The following is a 10,833-nucleotide window of genomic DNA, read 5'->3' as shown; positions in this document are numbered from 1 at the left end:
TTGCTGTTTTTTCTTCGTTTCCTCTTTGTTGTGTGCGTGTTTTTCGTTTGCTTGTGTTTTCTGTTTTCCCGCTCGCATGTAGTTGAACTCCTTTATATATTTAAAGTGATTTGTTTTTAACTTTATTTAATTTTAATTTTGTACAAAATTTTTATGGAGGCATGTAGTATTGAGGCCTCTCAGGCAACAGCCGAGTTGGGCGCGCAGAAGTGCGCAGCAAAAAAAAACGAGAGGACCGCGCACCCACTGGCCGGAGCGCGAAACCTGGGCACTTATCCGTCTCTGGGAAGACCACCTCTCAGAACTGCGCGGCGAGAAACGGAACGGGCCCGTTTACGAGGCCATTGCTACTTCACTGGCCGAACAAGGCATCGCAAAGACAAAGGAGCAGGTGCATTCAAAAATAGAAAACCTGACAACAGAATATCGATGAGTAGTGAACTTAGCCAAGTGCTACTTTTATGTATACCGCGGATTTATATTAGACCCCTAAGTGTTGCGAAATTTTGTGCTATGATAACCGCGCGGCAGCTTTCAAAACATGCGACAGGTGAGGCATAGTTTTGACTCACAATATGCGCGAGCGGCTGCTGCATTGGGTTTGGGGCAGCTTGCTTTTCGCACAACGTGCCGTGTGCGAAAATGCGTACTTGCCGCAGTAGCCTTGTTTATTCAGTAGCAGCAGTTAAAATGGGCATTTGTACGAGATACTCTTTTGACTACCTGAGTGTTGGGATCGTAGTGCTCATAGGACTGTTTGCAGGAGGTGGTCACGAAAGCACACTGGCCAGGGTGCCATACCCTGGACATTCTACTGGGAGCTGCACAGATTTTTGGGAAGCCTGCCAGTAAACGACCGCTCTCTGGTGGAAGAGAGCAGCTGCCAACCTGTCAGCACAGTCGAAGAGGTAATTTTCTTGGAATAATATGAATCTCCATCTGCAAGGATGACTTCTCAACATCGAGGGCTTTGTATCGTTTATTTTGGATGACAACACCTTTACATATGTTATGAGATGAAGGTGTATCAAACATATGAATAATACCAGATTTGTAAATTTTTATTGGTTGGAGTCTGAAGCCGCACTGCACAACAAACCACTGTTCATAAGTTGCTGATCGAAGGCTTTGTATCGTTTATTTTGGATTACAACATCTATGAATAATACACGATTTGTAAATCACGCTAAGTGGCAAGTTAAAACATATCAGCAGGTGATCACAGGTCTCTTTGTTACTGAGGTGTAATGGACAGAGGCTCATTTCGGTTGTAACACACTTGCGACTGCAGGCAAAAAATGATTCACCACTGTAAACATAAATGTTTTCATGGACAACACTTATCAGAGCCCTGAAAGAAAGCATACCTTGAGGGTTATTTGTTCAATTTCTTTGTGAGCATGTGTTGACCTCCTGTTATTGTTTCATCATTGTTTCAAACGCTCTTCATGCAGATTATCTCCGCCATGGAGATTGGTGACATTCATGAAAGCTCATTTGAGCTTGAACCAACGACTGAACCACAGCAAGCACTACCACAGTTGTGGCTATTACCAGCTGCCAGCAGCGGAAGCGGAAGCGACCACTTTCGTCAGCCCAAAAAACCCAGCAATGTCTGCTGGAGGAGCAGCGTCTCCTGCGGCAGGATCTCAAGGAGTATAGAGAAAAAGAGCTTCGGCTACGTGAGCGACAAGTAAAAGCCGAAGACCTCGTTCAGGTGCTGAAGGACTTCCTGATAAATAAAATGTATAAATCTCAGGTTGCATTCATGTACATGCTACTATTGGGCCACAGGCTGCGTGAAAGGCACAAGGCAGTGTTGCGATACAGTAATGACAGCTGTGAAAGTTTAACAACAAAGCGACAAAAAGTACCTCAGAAAAGGCAAGGGCGAAAGAACAAGGCAAAATTGATGTGCACTGTTTTGCACTAGCAATAACTAATTGTGAAAGTACTGACACTGTATACAAAGACATTTGTTCACACAAGACGCATATTGACACATATATCCATATCAGTGCTTGTGTGTCTTGCACGAGGTTAACCATGTCCAGATCATGCCACGTCCGAAATTGCCCTGAAGGAGTGCTTCTCACACCAACGAAATTGGTTGGGAAACCCCACTGAAGTCAGTTAATTAACCTGGCTGTTAGACATATAGGTTAGGAAGTTGACGTGGTGATTGGGGTAACCCATTCTTCTGATTTTGTTTGTGCAAGAAAACCACTCCTTCAGGAAGGTTTGCAGGGGAAGGTAGCAAGACACAAAGCTAGACCTGCTGCAGCCCCACATTGGCACCAAATGCTACCTAGGATTAGGTATGCTGCTTAGAGGTACAAAACATGGGCAGCACTCTTCGTCATGTTAAGCGGCCTTCTACCGCAGCTGCTGAAAGTAATGCACAAGAGCTGCCCGAACACTAGCCCCACTATCAACTTCTAACTGCGTAGTATGAGCAGGTTGTTCAAAAGCTCTGTCACGCTGAGAAACCTCATCCAACCATTGCTGCTGTAGCCGGGCACCAAAATGTCCATACATGTTGTTAAGTGTACAGCAGGCTCTTATAATTACAGGCACATGCCTGATCTCGCACTTCATCCTTTTCATGGTGTATCGAAAGCGGGCTTTCATTCTCCCAAAGGCATTTTCAACAATCCTTCGTGCTTTGGACAGATGGTAATTGAAGTCTTTTTTCCTCCTGTAAAGGGCAATTATTCGGGAAGGGTTTCATGAGATGCCCTGTCAGGGCAAACGCCTGGTCGCAAAGGATAATCGGGGGCACAGCAGTGCCATTAATCACTGTGACCGGCGTCTTGAATAACGGCCCTTCAACTGTTTCAGCCTGATCCGACTGACTGTACACATGGGAGTCGTGGCATCGTCCTGGGCTGCCTACAGAAACATACCGAAACCGGTATTTATGGTCCACAAGGGCCAGAAGGATGACACTGTACCTGCACAAAAGAAAAGAACATTTCGTATGCACAAGGTTACATGATGGAACTATTTAGATGTGTATTTAAAAACAGTAGATCAGAAGAAGCCTAATGCTGTAGCGGGTCGTCTACTTCTAAGGTGAAAACAGAAGCGCTTCAGGACATCGAACGCGAGTAATGTTCACATCCTTGTGGCTGTGCAAGACGCATGAGCGCAGTGACAGCTCCATGCCCTGCCTGCACCTGCTCAATAGTTTGTGAGCATCTAATAGAATTAGCACACATATTCACCTTAGATGTGGAACAGTATACATGGCTGTGTGTGGATGAAGCCGAACTTGTATACGTATGATTACTAAAAATAAGATTATAAATAGAGGTGACATGCTGTAAAGGTGATATTAGATTGCGAAGGATTTTTTTAAATCCGTGGAAATTAAATACACATTGAAAGAATGCTGCAGCATTGTAAGTAGCCATGAAGGTAAATTCACATATTGTAAAAACTACCTTGTTTCACATCAGTTATGCCAACTACGTAATGCACTAAGGAAAAACCAAGAGAAAACCAAGAAAAAAAACACCTGCCAGCCTTTGTAGTTCCTATAGTCCACCGCATTCAAGTGAGGTGGAGACACCGGGAAATGGCAGCCATCCAAGGCCCATACTGCTTGCGGGAATCCTGTCATAGCGTAAAACTCGCTAACATGTTCATCCATCTCGTTTGGTGCCATCATTCGGACCCACTCCAGTTCGAGCACATCCACCACAGTCTCGGCAAACTCCCTATATATAGTGTTTACAGTTGACCGCCCAACACCAAAGACTATAGCTACCACCCGGTCTTCGGCAGCTGAGCAGAGCTTGAAAAGGCCGATGCCGATTCTGTTTTCCACACTGATGGCCTCCCGCATATTTGTATGTTCACGCTGCATTGCAGGTCGGCACCACTCCACAAGGTACCGAAAAGCAGCCGGGCCAACGCGGAACGCCTGTCGAAAATGCTGGTCTCCGAGGTTCGGCAAAGTATCCTCAAACCATCGCTCGTTGCGGGGATACATCCACCTACTGCGGTGCACAGTTCGCGGAAGGAACGCGACGGCTTTGCAATGGGCAATGTGTGCGAGAAGTTGTTCTTCCAGTGCGTCACCGTGCGCCTTAGCCGCATCCGCCGCCGCGCGTAATGATGCCACATCGGCAATCTTCATGGCAATTTCACACTTCTTTCTAACGTCTTGCGATTCGTCGGTCATGATTACGGCAGCACGCTAACCAGGCACAACCTAATTTCTTTGAAATACGCACATAGGCACAAGCAACAAAGCACGCTTCTCGCACACAACGAGGAGCCGAACGGAAAAGGGCGCCTACCGTGGTCGGACCGAGAACGATGAAAAAAAAAAAAACGTTGTTTCAAAATATCCGTTTCTCGCCGTCAGAACGCTCGTTTATTATTGTGATAGCTACTTTTCCAACATAAAACGAATGCACTCTTAGCTGAAGTGCTAACGTCTGCTTTAATTTCATAATGTTACTTGCGCCGCTTCACACACAGCGGTGACTTTTGGCATTAACGGAGGCCGCGTTCTAGCTCCTTTGGATGTGCCGTGTAGCAGCGTCGCTGCTCCTTTTTGGTTTTCCTCCTTTAGTGCAAAAAGACAACTTTACGGCAAAGGCCGAGAAGAAGTCCCGTGTGACAGGGGTATTAACCGCACTCCGGGAAACATGCTGGCTATGTACGTCGGTTCGAACCACACGACCTGGGACCTTATTCTCCCGTATATTACATTCGCGTACAATACTGCTACGCAATCTACGACAAGATTTTCCCTTTTCTTCCTCCTTTATGGCCGCCATCCCTCCGTTCCCATTGATACCGTTCTCCCCTACCACCCTGACGCATCTGAGTGCACCACCGTCTCCCAAGCCGCCAGGCATGCGAAGACTGCCGCCAGATCGTCCGATCGCTCAAGACAGCTACCCAATCCCTTCAAAAAACGCGACACGATGAGTATCAACGTCCCCAATATTTCACTCCCGGCTCTCTTGTCTCGCTATGGATACATTTCAGCACTCCGGGCCTCTCCCGGAAATTGCTGGCGAAATATCAAGGGCCATATCGTGTCCTGGAACAAACATCTCCAGTGAACTATATTGTTGAGCCCCTCACGCCGCCACCCGATCTCAGACGCCGCGGCAGTGAGACTGTCCATGTCCAGCGCCTCAAGAGATACTACGACCCCGCTGTCTTGTCCGTCCCTTAAGTCGCCAGGATGGCGCCTCTTCTGTCCGGGGGCCATTGTAAAGAAGACGACGAGCATATGCGCAAGCCGCATGGTCATCGCCTGGTGCATGCTCCTGGCTCCATTGTAAAGAAGATGACGGGCATATGCGCGAGCTGCATGGTCATCGCCTGGCACACGCTCTCAGCTGGACTAGCTGACCCGCTGTTCGCCCTGCTCCCGTTAGGAAGCTTCTCAGAATAAGCCCCACCTTACACTGGTTTCTCCATATTTTTTAGAAAAACTGACAATGACCCACACAAGCGATAACCGTCAACGAAATTCGCTCTGCAAAATCTGAATGAGTTAGTGCGTTCAGTGAATGCTGGAAGTAAACGATTGAATCCATGGCTAAAAAAAAACACTTTCCTTCCAGCACTAGCTCCATAAAGCCGCGAAACACATATCATTGCAATGGGATCGAGAATAATGTAGCTAACTCGCAGGGCAGTGGAAACTTCAGTGATCCTTTCGATTTCTTAGAGATCATAGGAAATATTCGTTTGAGGCTACAAGAGCTACACTTGGGCTTTGACACAAGTGCCCACATGCAACCTCCACAAATTCTTTCATCACAATAACTCAAGACTTGAAAAACGTGACCCTAAAGTGAATTGCAGTTTGAAAAAAAGGAAACCAAAGATGAGGTCAGCAAAAAGGATCACAACCTAAACATTGTGGTGCATCAATTCAAAATGTTACAGCTGCTACGAAGATAAGGAACTTTCAACAGCTATTCAAAACTGTTAAGATGGTAAGAATTAAGGTATCATCATCAAAATGCACAACGTAAGGAGGAAAAACGCTATTTAAAAAAAGAGCATCATAGTTCTATGTGTACAAGACCTAATAAAAAATGATAATCATAAAATTAACTGCACTTTCATTTGCTAATGCGTCTGCAAGATGTGCTCTACTTCCAAACCACATTTATATTTTTTGGGAGCGCGAAATACACGGACACGGAAAACACTTGTGCACAGTACAATGCACTCCACGTATTTCGTGGTTTTAAAAAAATATCAGTTTATACCACACTCTTCCGAAACAAAAATCTTGCAATTTGAACCCAAAACACGTTACAGATAACTTCGACTACATCGCAGCGCGGTCAAGGATTAACGTCAACCCGGCTAGAAAAACACAAAATTGAATATACAGCTGGCTGTTTAAGAGCAGAGCAGTGCTTGGCAGCTAGGATACCTGCAGAATACAGAGAAGGTTCCATATGCGCGAAGACGAACAAGCTACGCGTTCAGGCGGCGCGGCAAAGGCGACCGCCGTTCGCCCTGTAGCTTGGTATGGAGACGCGCGGGGTGGGACTCTAGCAAAAACTAAGCACGATAGACCAAGAGCTATGGATCCCTAATATTACCCCCTTAACGTCCCCGATTTCCCACATGGGGCATCCTCGCTGCCCCTTTTTCTCGAAACCAAATGGCTCAGGTAGCCGATGGCGGCGGCGGATTTCGCCGCCTGCGTGTCTCTGCTAGCGCGCAGCGCAGCGCCGAGAGGCGAGACACGCGACCTGCACCAGCGGATATCTGCTTTGGTTCGTACAGTACTTGCAAGGTGCGCCGGCGTTCGAAGCAAGGTGATCCTATAACACGAGCACTAATTAGACGAACAAACTTTTGCTTTCTCATTAGCTTAACAAACGCTGCGCACTTCTTCCGTGGGCGCGAAGGGCTAGTTTTACACGCGAGAGCATTGAAGTCAGGCGGCCTCTAATAACGGGATTCTTAATGCATGCGTACATTGGAAGACAGGAGGACGTTTGCTGCACAAATGTATGCATCCAGCACGACATGGCCCACGTCAAACGTCTTTGGAACACCGCTGACACGCACCAGGCGCTTTCCGCCGCCATGACCGCCTGAAACGACGCTACTGCGCATGCATCGCTCACTCCACGAGCGCGCGAGCGCCCCGAAGCGCAGATGCGAGCTATATTTTCCCGCGCAAGAATGAAGTTCGACAAAGTGTAGCATCCTTCTTGCTTTTTTTAAGCAGATATAGCGCGTGTCGTCTGTATGATGTGTTTTAATTATTTTCTCATAGAGCCCTGCTCATGCGTGCAAAGATTCAAAAGCTCAAAGTTTAATTGCCCCTTTTAATAGTAATGTAGCACAATCGATTTTGAAGTGAGACCTATCGATGCGCCGCTGCGCCGACTCATGGGGCTTGCACGTTTGGCTTTTTCCCGTAAATGAACGGAAATTTCTTACAGTGCACACAGACGCACATTTAATACACACTACTTCACACAAACACTAGAACACAAAACTAACAAAACTAAAGCAGAACAGAAAGCGTACAAATACACAGGACCCGGGAACACTACGATCAGCGTCTACTACTCGCGTTCTACTGCTAACGTTCACAAAACTAAAAAAACTAAAGCAAAACACAGAGTACAAAAACACATGACCCGGGAACACTACTACCAGCGTCTACTACTCGCGTTCTACTTCTAGAGTTCGGCGATCGTGCTCACGGTTCGGTGCTGATGCAGCGTTGCATGGGTCCTGTAGCCGGCGTCGAGGTGGCGTTCGAAGCGCGTTCAAGGCGCTCAGGCTGGCGTCGCAGGCAGCGTCGTTGGCGCCGTCGTACGAGCTCCTGGTCCAAGTGCGCGTGGAGGGGATGCTGGTTATGTAGGCGTTGGGGACACGACACCACCCTGATGGGTGGCAACAGCGCTGGAGGCACACCTGGCTGTAGCAGGTGGTTCCGTCAGCCGTCGACTGCCGGAACGGGCTCAGGAACGGCAGGAAGTACACGGAGAGACGCTGTATAAATTGAGATCCCCGGAGCAGTAGCCGCTGTTGCTCTCTTCCACACGATGTGTTCCTGACCCACCGGAACCTCTGCTTCTCTTTTCTTCCCCCGTGCCTCGCAACCCCCTCGCGCTTTTATAACACTGGTGCTGGTACACGTCAGCCTTGTCGTCATCCTCTTCTTATCTTCTCCACCAATCATCTCTTCCCACATCACCGGATACTTCCGCTTAATCATCATTATTTTTCGGTTAATAGACGTCATCCTTACCACAATCCTCGTCACCTACAAGCTCCTTTTGTTCACACTTCTATTTCAAACTCTATTATATATGACTTGGGGCCTCTTCTCTCAAGAGTTTTTCATAAAAAACTTCTCACATCATCCTCATCTTCCAACCTTCCAGACAAACCGACTATCTTCTGTGGCTATTCTGGACCCAGCACACAATAGACCGCAGATGCCAAGCACACACCAAAAGCACACCACAAACACAGCACATCAAGTTGCATTTTCGGAACATTAAGACAACACTGTCATTGTCCGTACGGTGTCCTTAATAAACATTTTAATGTTCACAATACACTCCCTTGTATAAGCACATGACGACGACAACAACAGTAATATACATCCCACAGATAGCTAAACCTGTTCAGTTGGCTCTACTCATGATGTCTGCTCCAACATTATCTCTGCCTTTAATATATTCAACCTTAAATGGGTATTCTTGCAAGGCCAATCTCCATCTGATGAATTTACGATTGTCCATTTTGGCCTTGATTAAGTACTCGAAAGGCTGATGATCCGTTTGAACTCTATAATGCCACTCATAAAAATAAATGTGAAATTTCTTTACCGCCCATACCTCCACCGCCAAGCATTCGTTTTCAACATTGGAGTAGTTGCGTTCACTAGCCTTTAATCTCTTGCTGGAAAAAAATACTGGATGTAGAATGCGATTCTCTTCTTGGAAAAGTACGGCTCCTAATGCTCTGTCTGATGGATCAGTTCGAAGAACAATTCTTTATCTATATTCGGAGCAAGCAGAACGAGCGGTTTTTCCATGTGCCATTTTAGCATCATGAATACGTTCCCATGTTCAGCAGTCGAATTAAGCTTATTGCTTGCACCGTTCATAGAGCGTTCGGCAAGCGGTACGGCTATGTGCGCACTCAGTGGTTTTTCTTTGTCTAACGAAAGATAAGTGGATGAAAAAAAGCAAAGTATGCGGGAAGCTGAATACACGGTCTGTATACTTCCTCGACAATTTAACATCGTAGAACAAAAAACTATGGTCGATGATGAAAAAAAAACCTACAGAAGAGGAGGATGAATATGCTTGGCAAAGTAATGGAAAGCCGTTTGTGCGCAAGTGCCAGGGTGAACCGGCAATAAGGATTGCATGTATAACGGAGTCCTGGAAAAGATAATTTAAATGTGTGCCGCCTTTCCAGTGCCCTGCTTATATATTTTTTACTTTTTAATGGCGTCGCCAATCAAGCCTCATCCCTATGATGCTTTTGCGTAGTTCTCTTCTTCACGTTCATGAGCGGATGTCAGTCTTTCACGTGATTATTAGAAGCTTGAAAAACAAGCAGATTGAAATTCAAACAGCACTGGGTTCCCTGAATCTTAGGTTTGATATACTAGCATACACGGAAACATGGTTCATAAGTGAAACTGATGTTGTGTATTTCCCTCGATGCAAATTTAGAGGCGCGTTCAAAGAAAACCGCCGCGGCGTTGCATTGTACGATATAGAAAATCTTGAATATGAAGCCTTATCTGATTTTCTCTTGTCAGCACGAACTACGAATCGGTTACCTTAAAATGTTCTCGAACACTGCTTGCTAGCATTTTTCGACCCCCATCTAGTGAAACTGCTGAATATATTCAGTTTATGTGCGACCCTTTTGAATATGGATATATTGTAAATATGCCTTTTGTCCTAGTTGGAGATTTTAATATTGCTCTTTTGACAAACATTTAACCACGACGTTATTTTTACGAGGCCATTGAGAAATTTTCTTGAACACACGTTATTCGATCACCAACAAGAATACCTTTAGCGAAAAACTCATTAATGGATGCATGTGTTTGAAATCATGAGTTGCCGATTGTCCTATCGGGTGTGCTCACAATTGTTTTAGGCGACCATATACGTATATTTTCTTCGTTTCCCCGGACAAGAAAACGGAAAAAAAATGCTAGCTCAGCATATAGTATATCAAATTTTTAACGAAGAAAATCTTGTTGAGTTCAGATCGGTCATCGAAAGCATTTACTGAAGCAACGTGCACTATGATATAAATTCCAGTATAGAGTAAAATATCTTCCTTCAGTTAGTAAAGAGCAAATATGATACCGCATTACCTTGGACAGTCTGAAAAACCCACAAACAGTCTCGAAAGCCATCGGTAACTAAAAGTTATACAAGCGGATTCAAGCCCGTGATAAGCGTTTTCACAAATTCATTCGATGTAAAGATCCAGATATACTGAAGGAATACAAGAAAATAAGAAATAAGCTAGGTTCTCATATTAAAAAAGCACGAAAAGAATACTACAGAAATACATTTGCACAAGTTTCTAACTGGCCTAAAAAAACCGGAAATGTCTAAATGATCGCCTGGGAAAGGCTACAAACCTCATTCCTAGCACACTATCACTTAATGATGTTGTATACAGTGGGGCTGCTTTGGCAGACAAGTTTAATGTGTATTTTCTGTCCTCTGGTGAGTCGTCTCAGAAACAAGACAGAAATAAAATTGATCAATATATTGTCTCTCCCATTGGAAGATCTATATTCTTGAATCCGTGCAGTGAACAGGAAGTGTT

At 45.5% G+C, this 10,833-nt stretch overlaps 1 pseudogene; it reads right to left on the bottom strand.

The window, feature by feature from the left end:
- Positions 1–2,376: 2,376 nt before the first annotated feature.
- On the bottom strand, positions 2,377–3,871 carry LOC144095488 (uncharacterized; annotated as a pseudogene).
- Between the last annotated feature and the right edge of the window lie 6,962 nt (positions 3,872–10,833).

Source organism: Amblyomma americanum, chromosome 6, assembly GCF_052857255.1.
Source record: "Amblyomma americanum isolate KBUSLIRL-KWMA chromosome 6, ASM5285725v1, whole genome shotgun sequence".
Lineage (NCBI taxonomy): Eukaryota > Metazoa > Arthropoda > Arachnida > Ixodida > Ixodidae > Amblyomma > Amblyomma americanum.
This window is presented reverse-complemented; position numbering and strand designations above follow the sequence as displayed.